Source organism: Vulpes lagopus, chromosome 3 (assembly GCF_018345385.1).
Source record: "Vulpes lagopus strain Blue_001 chromosome 3, ASM1834538v1, whole genome shotgun sequence".
NCBI lineage: Eukaryota > Metazoa > Chordata > Mammalia > Carnivora > Canidae > Vulpes > Vulpes lagopus.
In genome coordinates this window covers 107,470,099-107,488,681 of record NC_054826.1, presented here as the reverse complement: position 1 = coordinate 107,488,681, position 18,583 = coordinate 107,470,099, and the positions used below count along the sequence as shown (strand labels likewise).

Sequence of the window (18,583 nt, the reverse complement as noted above, 5' to 3'; positions counted from 1 at the left end):
TGATTTTTCTGTATTTGATATTCCTAATATAGAAAATGAAAACTTAGTTCTCTTACACCCTCACTCCAGCCTCTCCCACACACATGCAATCCTGTCTTCATCCTCCCAATATAGTTATATACTCTTTTTGGTTAAAATAAATTTTTAGTATTTATATTATTATGCCTTCATAGATAAAATTTGCAGCTCAGCCATATAGTATGCTATGATTACATTTCCCTTATTGTGCAACTTTTTGTTTTCCCTGGAGTTAATAATTGCTTTCTTTTTCTTTTTTCTTTTTTAAGATTTTATTTATTTATTCATGAGAGACACAGAGAAAGAGAGGCAGAGACACAGGAAGAGGGAGAAGCAGGCTCCCTGCAGGAAGCCAGATGTGGGACTCAATCCCAGTACTCTGGGAACACGCCCTGAGCCAAAGGCAGGAGTCCAACCCCTGAGCCACCCAGGAGTCCCAATAATTACTTTATTTTTTATCTTAACTTTATTGTTGCATTCTCAGACTCTCCTGACAAAACTGAAAATCTATTCTTAACAGATTCAAACACATCATATACTCTAAATCGTGGAGCCTCTGTTCTCTTGGTCCAATATAGATTGGTTATTCCATATATTTCTTCAATTAAAAAGACCAAGAAATGAATAGGTAAACAGAGTTTGTGGCAGGAAGCAGAGAGGAGTGTTCAGTTCTTCAGCTGTAAATTAGGACTTCATGACTGCTCATTGCATCCTAATCTCCCTTATTCCTTTTAATAATACTCCATTCCTGCCCCAGTTTTTAGCTATGCATATTGCTGTACTGGTAGAGGCTGAATTTCCCAGTGTCCTTTCAAGCTGGGGGACTAAATACTGACAATATGAGTAGATGTAAGGAATACCACTTCTGCATCACTCCATCTTGAGGACTAAAACATAAATGGGGTGCTCATAAGCCAGCTTCAGCCAAGAGGATCACCTACCTCTGGACTATTACCTGAAGAGAAATAAAATTCCACCTCATGATAAACTTGGACCAGACCTGGATCGACACAAAACTTTTCCCATGTGATGTTAATTCACATGCTACTCTGGGAAGACATTGACATTCTCGACAGAATGCTTGAGCAACATTCTCATAAAATTTAATTCATGTAAGACCTCTTCTAGGAAGTGAGCTTCCTATCTACTCAGCTGTCAGCTAGTCGGTGCCATGAATGATCCAGGATCAGACATTCTATTTTCTTGTGTCAAACACTGAATACCTAACCATTCTGTTCCCTATAAAAGGGAAAGAACTCTTTGAACCTAGCTGGTCATAAGCCTCTTTCCTCATGGCAAACTTGAAATAAAACTTTGGCATATGCTACTAATTAACTTAAAAGACTCGTAATATGGGACCTCTTCGTTACAGTGGCTTAGCTGTACCCTAATTAAGAGAGACAGAAAAACCATCTCCTACCCACCCCCACTGGACAGAAAATCCCCCACAGGTGGGACCCTCTCCTCTCTGGGCCTGTCTGGGTCCCTACATGCATTGCCCAGCACATGGCCTGGCCTAGAGCATGTACCCAGTGACTACTACATTTGAAGTTGAAATGCAAGCTAGCTGTGCTCATATTTGTTTCTTCACCAGACTGTGAGGTTCACCCCAGTGATCATGCAGGTCTTGAGTGAAGGACTCTGAAAACCAGCCGTGCTCACTATGCTGAAGGGGAAGTTGTTTTGTCCAAGCTTCAGAGAGGCCTGGGAGAGACGGCCAGCCCAGGAGATGGAACTTAACTGACCAGTTACTGTTGCCAGGCTTTTTACAAGCTCTGACTCATAGAATTTCAAGAGCTTGCAAGGTGGGTATTTGGAAGAAACCTCAGCAGCTTTTGCCTGCCCACCATCCATGGGGGGTAAAGGAAATAGGAAGATGAATAAAAACCAGGAAGGGCCCTGTGTTGACCAAGAACAGCAATGTGTCACGAACTGAAGAGGTGGATTAACTAACACCTGAATTCTAAATGGAAAATAAGGGGATGTCAGGGAACTTCTTCTGGGGCCTGGGTGAGGCCTGGCAGTCACCATTCTCCATATCCTGGTCCCTGGGTTCCGGAGAGCCATGGCTCTAAGCTTAGGAACCCAGCAGACACCCCCGGCTGGTGGTCTGTTTCCAATCAGCCAGGCATGGGTCTGGGGTCCCTTGGGAAAGGCCTGGGTTCCTTTTTTTGGAGGCTTGTTGTATTCTGGAAACATTAAGAAATGCCAAAAATAGCCTCATGAAGACCAAAGGATTTCTTAAATGTTTACACTTGCCTAATTAACACTTTAAACATACACACAAATACAGTGCAACATAGTTGTTCTGTTCACAAGCTAATTACAGGATTCATAAAGGATATTGACTCAGGGCACCCCATGGGATGCTGTGAGGAGGATGTGGTCTGAGATGGGACGCTAGGACATACTCTTAATGTCCCATGAATGTTCCCGCTCCTCAGTCCCATCAGGGAAATTCTCATGCCTGAATATATAACTGCACATAGAAATCATATCAGAAACTTACATTGAAGTCCCTTCAGGAATGTGAGGCCTGGACCAGATTTCCCCCATGCCCTGAGTGGGTCTGTGAGCCAGGGCTGAGCCCAGGAGGGCGTCTGGGGTTGACCCTGAGTTCTAGGCAAGGGAGCGCTCCCCTCAGCTGCAAACACTGGAGCCAAGGGCTGCAGGCCTAACTCTAGCACCCACAAGCTGATGGCCCATAGGTGTAGCAAAGGGACCATCCCTCTTGGAGCGAGGAGCGAACAGCTGAGAATTAAGGGCTCAGACCCTCCAAGATGCTTAGGGTAGAGTTTGGAGCTGCCTGGTATCCCTAATCTTTCCTCCTCGGCTGGAATCAGAAGAGGGTAGGAGTGGGAGAGGGAAAAGTGAGGTCTCAGACCCCTATGAACTTGGTTCGTAGCTCCAACCCCACCCCCAGCCCAAGAGCCAGGCCCAGTCACCCAAACAGGAGACAGACAGAGCTTCACAGCCACCGAGAATTAAAACCTATTGATTTTCCCCATTAGCTAGAGAACGCCATCAGAGTGCATTAAAACCAGGCAAAGCACCAGCATCGTGAATAATTAACATCCACAAATGACAACCCATGGGGCCCAGAGGAGGGGGAAGGGGCACCTGGAGGCTTGGGACACCTTGACCCCTTCTGACTCCTACCCCAGGGAGCCATAGCCTAACCTGGCCTGGCCTCCTCCTCCTCCTCCTCCTCCTCCCTGAATCTCCACTCTTCTTCCTGCCCACTCTCCTTTCCTCTCCTCTTCTCCAGGAAATATCAAGCCTCTAAGGTGAGCAACCCAGGCAGACACAGGAGCAGGGAAGATAGAGCACTAGGAAGAGAGTCAGGGTGCCCAGCTCTGCTGTGTGTCACTGTATGACCCCAGGGGAGTCAGCTCCTTTTTACGACCATTCCCTCCTCTGTGGAGTGTCGGGGCTGGATCAGCAGGATTCTAGCTAAGTCTATAGGTTTGTGGTTCCTGAGACGGACAGTAACTGACCCAAAGCATATGGCAGGACTGTAGCAGAGCCCACACCAGAGCCTGGGACCCCTAGGCCACCCCTCCCAACCTCACCTAAGGGGCACCTTTGTGCAAATCAGAAACATCACCCTCTTTGGATAGACCGATTCAAAGAAGGCATGCCTCTAGGTGGACTGATGTTAAGAAGGCACTCTTGAGGGTGACCCCCACCACACACACACACACACACACACACACACACACACACATCCCACGCTGCCGCAGGGCTAAAGACACAAGGCTTGGCAGAGCAGCGGAAGGGCTGGATATCAGCCCCCCTCCTCACCATCTGCCAGGATGCCCCATGCACTGTGCATAGCCTGAACAACTACATGTGGGGGCTGTGTCCCCAGCCCCCACCTTCTCTAAGCCAAGGAGGTGCAGATCTGTCCTTCCAGCCAGTGGAATTCAGTTCAACAAATATAGATGTTTCCTTCCAAGCTTCTCCGCCCCCGTCCACCTCCTCAGCCCCTCAGCTGACCCAAGTTCCCGTTTCCATTCCTCCTCCCATCCATCCTTCATCCCCAGAGCCCTGGGAGAGGCGCCTCTGCAATGACTACCTGCTGCAGCCCTGACCGCATCACCTCCATCTGCCTGCCTTGCACCTCACCACCTATCCTTGCATCTACTCTGCTTTCTCTGCTCCTGAGCCCCTGGAAAAACTCTGCTCGCTCCTTAAGACTCAGCTTAAAGACCTGCTCCTCGGCTCCTCCCTGTCTTCCTCAGACAAGCCGGCTAGTTCTTGCCTCTGGGCCCTTGCACCTACTGATCCCTCTTTCTGGACAGTCTCTCCTCCAGATCTTCTGGCCGCCGCCTCCTCCCCCTCCTCCTGCTGGTTGCAGCTCCAAGGTCACTTCCCCTGGGGGTCCTCCTTGAACACCGTATCGAACCACCTCCCCATCTTCAGCCTCTCTCACATCTCCCTGCTTTATTTTTTCATAGCGCTTTTCACACTCGGAATTTGTTTCCTCCGGTGATTGGTGTTTCCAGGGCCACTGTGAATGGTTGTGTGCACTCTAAGTTGCAGAGGAGGTGAGTGGGGCTGAAGCCCAGCCTGTGATGGACGCTACACGCTGCTGTTCTAGGGCCGTGTCTGCCTTTTTCTAATCCATACACGGGCACCACATAGATGAGCTGGAGCCTCACTGGCCTCCTGCCGGGATGTGCAAGCCCCCACCGAGGCAGGCATAGTATCTGCCCTTTCGGTTGCTGGGTGCCCAGCGCTCAGCACAGTGCCTAGCACAGAGATGCTTCAAACATTTCTCAAGCAAGCAAATTCTACCCAGGTTCCCCTACTCCCACCCTATTCCCAAGCCCCTCAATAAGATATATGACTGCATGTAATCCATTTCTGGGTCCCACAGGGGTTGCATGTAGTTCAACTGGGGGGCATCCTAAAGGAAGCCAGTCAGGGAACTGGACCCAAAGTCAGCGACAGTGACTGTTCAGGGAATTGGGTGGGAGGATCCAGTGGGTTGAGGGGTGGATGTGTGAGTGCAGGAGTCCTGGAGATGCTCCCTGGAGCTCAGAGCCCTGTCCGTCCCAGGGGTGCTGTCCCGAGGCCCCTTCCTACCTGGCTCTCTGGAGGTATGAATGGGGGGTTGAGGTGGCCCAGGCACTGTGACCACGATGCCCAGTGCTGCACAGAGACTCCCGCGCAGGAGGTGGCATCTCAGGGTCCTGCGGAGGCAGGCAGGCTCGGGTGGGGCTGGACCTAAGGCGCCCCCTTTCCCTCTGCTCCCTGTGGTGGCCGCTGCCTCCCCGCCGGCCTTCCCAGCTCTGGCAGGGAAGGAGTTAACCTCCAGGCTTCTCAGCGTGAATGTGGAGCTATTAATACCCACAGCCAAGCGGTCTGCCAGAGCAGCCACTGGAGTCGGAGGGAGCAGGAGGGAGCGAGCTCCAGTCAGAGCCAGAGCCAGAGCCAGGACTCCAAGGGCCAGAACTTTTCTTGGGGGACAGCGTGGGCACTGTGCCAGCCTCACCTGGTCTCCACCCGCCTTCGAGCTTCAGGTCCTGATCCTCTCGCCTGGAGGCCACCCATGCCATCCACCCCGGGAGGGAAACACAAACTTTCTTAGCGAAATCACCTCTGCTGCCGGGCTGGCTGGACAGGGAAGAGCAGACGTCTGGACAGACAGATGAACAGATGGACAGGGCGTCTGTGAGCCTGCCCGCCCAGTCCCGACTGACAGGCAATAGCAGAGCGGGCAGCCAGGGGGCCTAGTGCTCCACTGGGGGCAGCGAGGGGTCCTGCTGGACCTGTGTCTCCCTCCGAGTGCAGGCAGCTACCTGCGTCCCGGCCCTGTGGGTCAGGACAGGAGTCCCCAGCAGACAGAGCCACAGGCTCTTCCACCCACCGAGGCAACGGGTAACCTGAGTGAAAAGGCACAGGTGGCAGGTGGGCAGGCGCGGGGCCCCGAGGCCAACAGGCTGCTGACCCTGGAGCGCTCTGGCTCGGGCCCCCCTGCCCAGGCTGGGGACGATGCCGACGAGGCCACCACCAGCCACCCCTGCCCCGTCCTGGAGCTGCCTCCAGCCTGGCCTCTGGGCTGTGGAGCCGAAGATGTGCCAGCCTTCTGCTTCGTGTGCTTCCACAGAGAGGAGGAGGAGGAGCTGCTGGAAGAGGTCTCACTGCAGAGGTCAGTGCCCCCGGGGACGTGGGGGGTCGGCAGGGTGAGGGTGTAGTGCCCAGACCTCCCTAGGACCTGGCACACCTGCCTCAGACTCTCCCTGTCCGGCCACTGCTTACCACTCACTGCCGCCTCCCTGAGTCAGACTCGCAGACACCTGGTTGTCACCGCAGCTTCCTCCCTGGCTCTCCCATTCTGGTGTCACGGTGCCTCTCCTGTCCTCTCCCATCGCGCTCATGACCATCCTGCGCAGAGCCCCCCGTGACTCTCCACCCTCACGGGATGAAGTTGCCACTCGGCTGGGCGTTTGAGGCCTGTGTGATTGGGCTGACCCCACCCACCTCATTGTGCTCTGCTCCCCTATATTCACCCCTAGAGAAGCCTCCCAAACTTCCTTCTCCCCAGTTCCCATCCATCCAGGCCCAGCGGCAATGTGTCCTCCTCCAGGAAGCCCTCCAGGAAGCCCAGCCCCACCCTGAACTGAGAGCCACCTTTCCTCTCTACACTGACACTTAATAATGTTCAGTCTGTTGAATTACTCAGTGAAAATGTCTCTGTGTGTGTGTACATATATATAGTATACTTGTGTATGTGATATATATACTTGTGTGTGTGAGTGTGTGTGAGTGTGTGTGTGTGTGTGTGTGTGTGTGTGTGTGTGTTAAAGGGAGAGAGCAGCAAAGGGGTAGGAAATGAAGGTTTGTGTGGTTATGTGGTTGAGCATTTGCTGGGGGTGTGATTGTGAATGTGCATACATGCTTGTGGAAGTGGGTGTAAGTTCTATATACCTATGTAGGAGAGTTTGTGCACTCTGCCCGGGTGAGGGCTTGTGCCCTAGGGGCCATTGGCCCTTTTGCCAGCTCTCCCCACCCCCACCTGCAGGGAAGCCCAGGCTCCAGCCAAGTGCATTACCCAAGCTGTGACCACAGGCTCCGGGAATGGATGGAAAGTCTGCAGGGGACACAGGGGTCACCTCTGCTCCAACCCAGCCCGCCCACGCCTCCATCACTGCCTGAGTCAGCACTCCCCTGGGGTGTGTGGAGGGGGAGAAGGACAAGCTGAGGGCTGACCCAGGTGCCCCTTCTGGGCCTCTTTTAGGAGCGTGAGGACTGTGGGCTGCTGTAGCTTGGATCAGGTTCCTCCCTGAATTTCTTCTCTGTTGGACTCCCTCAGTCTATAAATTTCCCTCTGTGGGCCTCTGTCTCCTCATCTGTGGAATGGGGCAATACCCCCTGCTGTGGTTGTCAGCTCATCACTCAGCAGTGACTGAGCCCTCCCCCCGCCAGAGCGCCAGGGCCCCTAGTCTTCACAGGGTCACAGCCGCTAGGAGGGACAGACAAGCAAACAGATCAGTTTGGCAGAGCGATGGGCCCCCGGATGGGCGTGGGTATACTCTCTTCAGGGAGTCTGATGGGAAGACAGACCAGACCACTTGTGCCTGCAGGGGCTCTAGGAGACCTGCCAGGTCTGTCTTACTGTCCAGGTCCTCTCCCAGGTGGTGAGTGACGTTGAGGAAAGAGCATGTGTCACAGGGAGTGGGAACAGCAAGAGCAAAGGCCTGGTGGTATGAGAAAGAAATTGTCTGAGGATTGGGAATTGAGTCTGGCAGGGTCCAGGGGGGCCAGGTCACAAGAGGCCTTGACTGCCAAGCCAAGGACTTAATCCGTAGGTGGTGGAGTGAGAGATGGAGAGGGCCAAAGCAGGAGACTCAGCACCACTGTGAGTCCCAAAGCAATGGGCTCCTGAGAGAGGTATTATTTTCATAGTAGGGGCTCAAAATGCTTGTTGTGTAAGTGAAGATGGCATGGGGACATAGGATACCTAAATCACCTGAGTGGACTGTCAAAAAATACTCTGGGGGCACCTGGGTAGCTCAGTTGGTTACGTGTCTGCCTTCAGCTCAGGTTATGATCCTGGGGTTCTGGAATTGAGCCCCAAGTCTGGCTCTCTGCTTCTCCCTCTCCCTCTGATCCCCCGCACCCCGCCCCTGCCATGGGGGATGCCCCTCTGCCTCCGGGGATACGATGGCCTGAAAGTCCCCTTTCCAGTTGGTGGGCTCTGGCCCTTTAAGGCCCTGAGAGGGGACACCACCAGGCTGGGCAGACAGTGACCACAGGTGCCAGGTGGTGAAGCTAAAAATACTGAATGATGTGGACACCCAGGCTGCAGGCTGGGGCGGGTGGGAAGGAAGGCTCTGGAATATTTCTTTCCTGCTGTAGGAGGGGCAGTGGGTAGTGACGTTTGGTGGGGTCTCCTTAGGGGCTTAGAGAAGGTGCCCCCCCACTCATGTCCCTCTCAGCCCTCCTCCAGCCCCTGGAAGGCACCAGTAGCCACTTCCATATCTAGTAGCCACTGCCATATCTAGTAGCCCTGAGTCCTGCTGATTCTGAGGCATCCTGCTTCTCTGGAACCCTCTCTGGGCCTCAGACCCTTAGGGACAGAGAGGCAATGAGGGGTGCAGAGAACCAGGTCACTCATTTGTAAATTCAACATGCTTTCCCTGAGGTCCCCTAGGTGCTGAGGCCACAGACATGCCCATGACATAGGCACTTCCCTGGAGGAGCTCACAGCCTGGTGAGGACAGGAGGGCACCCACTGAAGTGATTGCATGCAGCAGTGCAACATGCAAGAATAGAGATGTGAGCACCATGCAGGGTTTCTGTTGTGGGATGATGCAAGAAACCGCCCCGCTGAGAATACATCTGCATTTGATGAAGGCTTGTCAGCAAAAGCATCATGCATGGTGTTGCTTACCAGCCACCTACGTATGGTGCTTTGATGTATTAATCAAGGTGAAGCTACCTGTCATAACAAATAAGCCTGGAAATCACCATGGCTTGACCCAGTAGAGCCTATGTCCTGCCCGTGCAAAGTTCTAGAGGGGTTGGGGTGTCGAAGGAGACCATTCCCCAAACAGTCTTCCGGGGACCCAGGCTCCTCCCACCTTGTGACTCAGTTGTCATCCAGGGCTTCAGAATCCACAGCTGGATTCTCTGCAACCACTCGCAGACAAAGAAGAAAGAGCACAGGAATCACATGTGAGGTTTTATGAGCCAAAGCTGGAAGTGGCCTACTTTACCTCTGCCCACACTTATTGGCTGGAACAGCTAATTGCAAAAGAAAAAAGAAAAAAAAAAACACACTGGGAAATGTAGTCCAGCTGTGACAACCTCCTAGGGATGTAAAAATGAAATATTTGAACTATGTGAAAGCACCTGGCACATAACAGGTGCCCAGTGTGTCCGATGGGTCATTCATTCATTCATTCTACAAATCTCACTAGAGACTGGAAGGTGAAAATACTGTGTGCGCGTGGGGCTTATATCCAATGCAGGAGCCACACAAAACATAAGTAAACAAATAAATATGATCAAAACCCATTGTTAAGGAAATAACCAGAAGGATGGTAGGGGAGACACCCCCTTTGCATAAGGTGAACAGGGCAGGTAGGATATTTCATCTGAGAGCTAAAGAATGAGAGGGAGCTGGGCAGAGTTGGGGGTAGGAATATCACAGGGCTGAGGAACAGACGTGCAAAGGCCCAGGGGCAGATGAGAGTTTGGGGAGTGTGGAGAACGATCAGGCCAACATGACTCACACAGAGCAAATGGTGGGGAGAGTGGCATGAGGTGGGGAACAGGCTAAGTTACGTAGGCCTGGTGGATAGTGGTGAGGGAATGCATCTTATCCTGGATGAGATCAGGATACCTCCAGAAGCTTCTAAATGGAGGAAGAGATAACATCTGATTGACATTTTAAATGATGTCTCAGGCAGCTCCGAGTTATCACGGGCAGCTAGGCCAGAGCAGACATGGGTACCAGTGTGGAGGTCACAGTGAAGACGGAGGGGCCAGGGCGGTGGCCTGGACCAAGGCGGGCCTTGGAGACAGGGAAGCAGAAGTCTCCTAGGTATACTGAGGAGAATTTGCTGATGGGATAAAGGAAGAAGGGAATGGAAGATGAATCAGAGGTTTCAGGGTGGGAGAAACAGATGGATGATTGGAAGGCTCAGGGGAAGGAAGGTGTGGAGAGAAACTCAAGAACTCTGCCTCGGATGTTTTCAACTAGAGAAGCATGTGAGCTGCTTCACGTGATGATGTCAAGTGAGGGCTCGGTCCTGAAAGTCTGGGGCTCAAAGGGGGAGACTCTTGGCTGGTGAGAGACTGTCAGAGACATCAGCAAGAAGGTGGCATTGGAAGCTGCGTGTGTGCAGTCCCAGCAGCCAAGAGAAGAGCGTCTCCAGGAGAAGGGAGAGCAGACAACTGGACTCAAAGATGCCAAACAATCAAGGGAAAAGAGACGGTTCTTGAAGGGGTAGAGATAAAAGCAGATGTGAGTGGAGCAGGCTGGTTAGGATGGCGGATGGAACACACGCACTTAACTTCTCTGAAACCCCATTGAAAGGAAGCGAGTGGATGCTTCAAGGTATGCCTTTCAGTCCTGCGTTTGCTGCCATAACAAATTACCTCAAAGTTGGTTGCTTAAGGCCAACCAAATGTGCTGTCTTATAGACTGGACGTCAGAAGTCCAACATATGTCTCCCTGGGCTAAAATCAAGATGTCGACAAGGCTGCCCTAGGAAGCTCTCTCTGGAAGAACTTTCTGGAAGTTCTAGGAGAGAATCCATTTCCTAGTTTTTTTTCTGAGGCGTCCTTTTCCAGAGGACAGCTACACTCCTTGGCTTGTGGCTCCCTCCCTCCCTCCCACCAGCAGGTAGCAAGCTCTGCTTCTTTGACCACATCGCTTTCTCTGATCACAGCTGGGGAAGAAAGGGTTTTCTGCTCCTTATGCTTCATGTGATTAGATTGGGCTCACCTGAATAATCCAGGATCCTCTCCTCATGTCAAGGGCACATGGGCAAAGCCCCTTTTTGCCAGGTAAGGTTACATACTTAAAGGTTCTGGGGATTAGGACACAGACATTGGGGGCTGGGGGGGCATTATTCTACCTACTGCAGTATGAATCAGCAGGAACTAATATATTGGACAGAAGACAACAACAACAAAATTTTGGTTCCAGAGGCAGATATATGCGTACTAAGTGGTTTCACAGCCTGGTGGCAGTGCACCTGAAGCCAGCCCCAAACTGGGAGGGAGAAAAGCAAGGAGCTCCACAGTTAACCCCACAAAACCCCCAAAGGCTGCAGTGTTAGTGGATTAAGTACTCCCTGGAAGTGGGAGTAGAGCTGCATCCCAAAACAGGAGGATTGGTGTAAGAAGGGCTTTAATCCTCAGCTTTCCTTCTCCCACTCTGCACAGCTGGGCAGCCACCCATCCCCTGCTCTGACAAAGGTTGAAGATTTATCCTCCAAAGAGGAGAAAACACAGGATCTCTGCACAGCACCATAAACAGGCAATGCTACACCCAACTAGAAAGATTAACTGAAGTCTACATCCTGAAAGTGGGAAGCCCTGCCCCCTACCCACCATCACTCGAGCCCTTCTTCCCCCTCTGGGCTTCCAGAATAGTGAGGTCAAGGCAGGGCACTCCAGAGTTTGCTCCGTTCAGCCTCCGGATAGATTGATGATGGGTATTTGGTTAGTGTTGTCGCTTGGTTTCCTGTTCGTTCTCATTGTCTTCTCCCTCCATAGCATTTGTTTTCCCCAAACTGCTTTTTTCCTATTACTTCTGTCCTTTATCTTAAGAGTCTGGCAGGCCAAGAAAAGAATACCAACGTAGGCTGGCATAAGGGATTTCCCAATGAAACAGCCCGAAAAGAATCTCTAGTTTGAACCCCTGAGCCAGCCAGCCCCTGCCCCAACACAGGGCTATTCATCAGCTTGCTTTCATAAGTTGTATTTTTGTATTCTTTAATCAAGACGTAGAGTGAAATACAAAGGTCTTAAGTGGTCGCTTTAATGAGTTTTAACAAATGTATACACCTGTGTAACCCACACCTCAATCAAGATCAAGAACATTGACGTGTAAGGTAACACATTTGCAAGTTTTTTCATGCCGAGATCCATACCTGCCCCAACACACACACACACAGGCAGCCACAATTCTATCAGCTCTTTAAATCTTTTAAGTATGAGCCAGGGACTGCCAACATTGGAGAAAAACCTGTAATATAAGAAGCAGAACAAAAACAAACAGAAAAACAGAATTTGGAGGAAACAGACTACACAAGGGAAAGAAAACCTAAGAATAAGACGATTATGACTATATTCAGAAATTTAGGAAACTACATTGCAACCATGAAACAAACACTAGATGCTATTTTGAAAGAAAAACACTCTGAAAAATGAACAAAACAAAAAAGTTCTTAGAGATTAATATCATCCAGAAATTAAAAATATATTTAAATGCGTTGGAAGAGGGGTCAGCAAACTACCACCTACAGGCCAAATCCATCCTGTCACCTGTTTTTTTTAAATAAAGTTTTATTGGAATACAGCCACACCCACTTATTTACTATGTCTTATGTACTATGGCTGCTTTCACATAAGCAGAATTGAGTAGTTGTGATAGAGACCATATGGCCCACAAGCCTCAAATATTTCCCAACTGGGCCCTGAATTTAAAATTTTGCTGGTTGCTGAATGAGAAGAAAAAGAAAATTTTCAAAAAGTAAAACAAAAAGGTAAAGATACATGAGTAGGTTTGGAACCTCCAGTCAATAGATGCTTCGATACAGAGTGAGGAATGCAAGAAATTCTGGGGGCTGATGTTCATAAAAAGAAAGGAAGAGGGGTGCCTGAGTGGCTCAGCCGGTTAAGCATCTGCTTTTGGCTCAGGTCATGATCCCAGAGTCCTGGAATCTAGTCCTGCATCAGGCTCCCTGCTTCTCCCTCGCCTTCTGCCTGCCATTCCCCCTGCTTGTGCTCTCTCTCTTTCTCTAATAAACAGATAAAAATCTTTTAAAAAAACAAAGAAAAGAAATAAGGAAAGATAGGAAGAGGAAGCGGGACTGGGCAGGGAGAGTCTTCAGTCTGTGATGTAGAGCCAATCCCCATGAAATGGATACTGGAAGGAAACAGATCTAAGCAAGGAGGGCCTGACCTGGATACATATCAAACAAAATCATGGCCAACCCAGGAGGGGCTCCTGGAGCAAAGACTGTCCATTCGAGGAGCCACATTGGGCAGAAATGGCCAGGCACTGGTGTCTCTGTTGAGCTCAGTTGCTAGCTGGGGCTGCCCAGAAAGACCTTGGTCTTGGCTCAAAGGCTGTGGCAGATCTCAAAGACCCTGTATTTTGAGGTTGTCAGCCACCTGCACTCCTCACAGCTGAGTTACAAGTTCTTCAGGAAGGGAGAACCCAGCAGAGCATCTCCAGGGCTCCCACGGTGTGAAAAGTAGAAAAGAAAGAGTAAGAAAATGAGCAAGATTCCAGCGCAGGAATCTCACATCTTAACATGAGTTCCAGAAAGAAAAGAGAGGAAACCATCAATGAAATATTTCAAACATTTCTCCAGATGGAAAACCTGCATTTCTAGATCAAAAGTGTCCACTGTGTGTCCGACCAAAGGATAAAAACAGACCTACATTGAGGCCAGTCACCAGTGAATTTTAGAACACAAGGACAAGAAGAACATTCTACAAGATTCTACAAAGGATCAAGAATTGATATATCATTAAACTTCTCAACAGAAATCCTGAAAACCGGAAGACAATGGAGCTGTTTTCAAAGGCATGAAAGAAAATGATTGTTAGCCTAGAATTCTATACCTAGCGAAACTATTCAAAAGTGAGAGTAGGAAGAAGGTTGTTTCAGATTTACAAGTACTCAAAAATTTTACCTCCCATGCACCTTTTTTAAAAATTTTGTATTTAAAATCAATTTAGTTAACATATACTCTAGTATTAGTTTCAAAGGTAGAATTCAGTGACTCATCAGTTGCATACAACACCCAGGGCTCATTCCATCAAGTGCCTTCCTTCGTGCCCATCACTCAATTGCCCCATCTCTTACCCAGTTTGTTTTCTAGAGTTCAGAGTCTCTTATGATTTGCCTCCCTCTCCCTTTCCATCTTATTTTATTTTTCCTGCTCTTCCCCGATGTTCATCTTAATTCTTACATTCTACATATGAGTGAAATCATATGGTATTTGTCTTTCTCTGATTGACTTATTTCCCTAAGCACAATACCGTCTAGTTCCACCCACATCATTGCAAATGGCAATATGTCATTCTTTTTGATGGCTGAGTAATATTCTGCTATATAAATATATCACATCTTCTATATCCATTCATCTGTTGATGGACATCTGAGTTCTTTCCATAGTTTGGCTATTGTGGTCCCATACATCTTTATTAAGAAGGATGTGTTTCACTAAAATAAGGGAGTAAATGATGCAAGAGAAGGACCTGGGAAACAAGGGAGCCAACACAAGAGAGAAAGGTAAAGGGCATCTCCCAGGTTATGGTGAAGGGAGATTCCCTGTGGCAGTGTCCCTGGACTGCAGGCAGCATCTCACACTGAAATAAGTCAGACAGACAGCGCCTTGCTGGCTCAGTGGGTTAAGCATAAGACTCTTGCTCTCAGGGTCGTGAGTTTGAGTCATACGCTGAGCTGGAGCCTACTTTAAAAAAAATTATGAAGGGACGCCTGGGTGGCTCAGTGGTTGAGCATCTGCCTTTGGCTCAGGGAGTGATCCTGGGGTCCTGGGATCCAGTCCCACATCAGACTTCCTGCATAGAGCCTTCTTCTCTCTCTGCCTGTGTCTCTGCCTCTCTCTCTGTGTGTGTCTCTTATGAATAAATAAATAAAATCTTTAAAAAACATAAATACATAGAAAAAACCTTTTGTGCAGAAAAGAGAAGGACACTTAAAATTTAAAACTTCTGCTCATCCAAAAAATAAAAATAAAAAAATAAAACTTCTGCTCTCTGAAAGACACTGTTTAGAGGATGAGAAGACAAGCCATAGAATGGGAGAAAAATATTTGCAAAAGACAACTGATCTGATAAGGAACTCTTAAAAATTTTTTTTTACTTATTTATTTGAGAGAAAGAGAAAGACAGGGCATGAGCAGAGGGAAAGAGACAGAGAGAGAGGGAGAAGCAGACTCCCAACTGAGCAAGGAGCCCAATATGGGGCTTGATCCCAGGACCCTGAGATCATGACCTGGGCTGAAGGCAGATGCTTAGCCAACCGAGCCACCTAGGCGCCCCTGATAAAGAACCCTTTATCCAATAAAGGACTATTATCCAAAGTATACAAGGAGTTCATGTATACTCCTTGTATAAAAAAGAAAATGAAAATGAACAGTTCAATTTTAAAATGGGAAAAAGATTTGAACAGACACTTCACTAAAGAGTATATATAGACGGTAAATAAGCATATAAGCGATGCTCAACATCATATGTCATTAGGGGATAACAAATTAAGGCAACATGAGATACCACTACACACTTATTAGAATGGCTAAAATCCAAAACACTGACATCACCAAATGCTGGTGAGGATGCAGACCAAAGGGAACTCCCGTTCACTGCTGATGGGAATGCTAAATGGTACAGCCACTTTGTGGGGTTTTCTCCTTTTCTTAAAATTTTATTTAAATTCAATTAGTTAATATATAACTTATTATTGGTTTCAGAGGTAGAGCTCAGTGATTCATCAGTCTTATATAACATCCAGTGCTCAGTACATCACATGCCCTCCTTAATGCCCATCACCCAGTTACCCCATCCACCACCTCCTCCCCTCCAGCAACCCTCAGTTTGTTTCCTATGATTAAAAGTCTCTTATGGTTTGTCTCCCCGTCTGATTTCATCTTGTTTTATTTTTTCCTCTCTTCCCCTACGATTCTCTGTTTTGTTTCTTAAATTCCACACAAGTGAGATCATATGATAATTGTCTTTCTCTGATTGGCTTATTTTGCTTAGCATAATATCCTCTAGTTCCATCCACGTCGTTGTAAATGGCAAGATTTCATTTTTTTTAGGTGGCAGTACAGCCACTTTGGAAGACAGACTGACAATTTCTTATAAAGCTAAACATAGCCTCACTATAGGATCCAGCAATTACATTCCTTGCTGTTTACCCAAATGAGTTGAAAACTTATGTCCATGCAAAAACTTGCACATGAATGTTTATAGCAGGTCTATTTATAATTGCCCAAAATTTGGAAGCAACCAAAATGTCCTTCAACACGTGAATGGATAAACAAACTGTGGTCCATTCATACAATAGAATATTATTCAGCAATAAGAAGAGATTAACTATTAAGCCACGAAAAGACACGGAGGAACCTTAAATCCATATTGCTGAGAAGCCAGTCTGGAAAGGGCACGTACTACATGATTCCAACTATCTGATATTCTGCAAAAGCCAAATCTGTAGAGGCGGTGAAAAGATCCGTGGTTGCCAAGGGGCTTGTCGGGAGGGAGAAAGAGGATGAATCGGTGGAGCAAGGGATTTTTAGGCCAATGAAATTATTCTGTATAATAGTGCAATGGTGGGTCTGTGACATTATGCATTTGTCAGGACCCATAGAAGGTGCAACAGAGTGAGTCTTCAGGTAAACTATGGACTTTAGTTAGTAGTATGTCTATGGGTTCATCTGTTGTGACAAATGTACCGTCCTGATGCAGGACATTAATAATAAGGGAAACTGGGGGCGTGAAGGAAGGGTGTATGTCCTTTCTGCACAATTCTTTCAACCTAAAATTATTCCAAAAAATAAAGTCTAGGCAACCACGGATCTTTTCACCGCCTCTACAGATTTGGCTTTTGCAGAATATCACCCCTAGACTTTATTGACTTTATTGACTTTATTTTGAGTTGCATCAAGAGCATGCAACTCTTGATCTTGATGAGATACCATTACACACTAATTAGAACGGCTAAAATCCAAAACACTGACAACAACAAATGCTGGTGAGGATGCGGACCAATGGGAACTCCCATTCATTGCTGATGGCAATGCAAAATGGTACAGCTACTTTGTGGGGTTTTCTCCTTTTTTAAAAATTTTATTTAAATTCAATTAGTTAATATATAACTTCTTATTGGGTCATGAGTTTGAGCCCCATGTTGGGCATAGAGATTAAAAAAATAAAATCTAGGAGCGCCTGGGTGGTCAGTTGATTAAGCGTCTGCCTTCAGCTCAGGTCATGATCCTGGGGTCCTGGGATCCACCCCCATATCGGGCTCTCTGCTCAGTGGGGAGTCTGCTTCTCCCTCTCCACCTTCCTCTCCCCCAGCTCATGCTCTCTCTTGCTCTCTCTCTCTCTCTCTAACAAATACACTTAAAAATATTTAAAAGGTAAAAGTAAAATCCATAAGGTTTCCTTCATATGTAGGCACCAGCAATAATCTGATGCTGATGTATTAGGAGGGCGGGAATAGGAAGTGTGTGGGGGACAGACGTAAGGGAGCTAAATCCTCATCTTCCAAAGTGGGAAATTGACAGGGAAAACCTAAAACTGGAAAGAAGCAATGTGAAGGTGCTAGGTAGGAAACGCCGAAATAAAAATCCCTGCAAGAGTCGAAGTGATTGTCCTTACGCAGCGGGACATAGCAGTGGGGGCTGCTCATGTTTCTTGACTCTAAGCTATGGGCACGTTTAACTGGAATAAAAACCAAAGCTATATTTACAAAAGGAAAGTGGAAAGAACAGTAAGAACAAAGGAGAGACCTGGAGGTGGCAGGGCAGCGACAAGAAGCCAGCTCTGCCAGGAGCTTTCCGCCCCAGGCGCGGGGTAAAGGAGGTGATACCCGAGCCTGCAGGTGTCTGGGAGCAATCCTGGAACAAGGGCAAGGTTGGTGGAATAGGGAGCGAGGGGAGTCCTGGAGAAACAGGGTCCTAAGGGGGGCTGGGCCTCACAAGGAGGAGGGCTTCCCCTGACCAAAGCAGATGGGAGGAAGTGAGAAGTGAGCAGCTGGGTGGGTTTGTGCTTTCACGGCGGGAGGCAATCTGATCCATCTGTTTTCTCAGTGAAGTGGGAGCCGCAGTTGGAGGAAGAGGAGAAGGTGGGAAGGAGTCATCCAGGACCTTGCTGCTCCGAGTGGGGTGTACAGACCAGCGGCACTGGCACCACCTGGGGGCGGGTTAGACGTGCAGGATCCTCGGCTTCGCCAAGATCCCCAGGAGGTCCACAGACAAATGAAAGTTTGCCATCTAGGAGAAAGGGGGGGGGAGCAGCTGGCAGGCATAGCGGGGGTCGTCGGGCAGCAGCGCGTGCCTGTTCAGGACCGTGAACCGGGAGACAGGCTGGCAGCCAGGTGTGGGGCGCTCATGCAGAGTTGGCTTGCTCGGTGCAGGCAGGAACAGGGACAGCAGAGGTGGGCACGGGAGTGGGGGTTCCGGACAGCAGCTCCGGTGACGTTGTGCGGAGCCCACACAGGACGAGAGGGATGCTGGTGGCTGAACGGCCTGATGGGCAGTGGACCGGTGGCCTCGGTGAGGTCAAGGAGCTGTTGCATGTGGGTACCAGAGTAAGTGATGAAGAGGATGGGAGAGGGAGA

At 48.9% G+C, this 18,583-nt stretch overlaps 1 protein-coding gene across 1 annotated transcript in view; it reads left to right on the top strand.

Moving 5' to 3' along the window:
• Nucleotides 1-5,344: 5,344 nt before the first annotated feature.
• SBK1 (SH3 domain binding kinase 1) overlaps nt 5,345-18,583 on the top strand; it is a 46,622-nt gene continuing 33,383 nt past the window's right edge. Inside the window, exon 1 of the mRNA XM_041747505.1 lies at nt 5,345-6,175. The gene's annotated coding sequence lies outside the window, so the exon portion shown is untranslated. The remainder of the gene's footprint in view (nt 6,176-18,583) is intronic.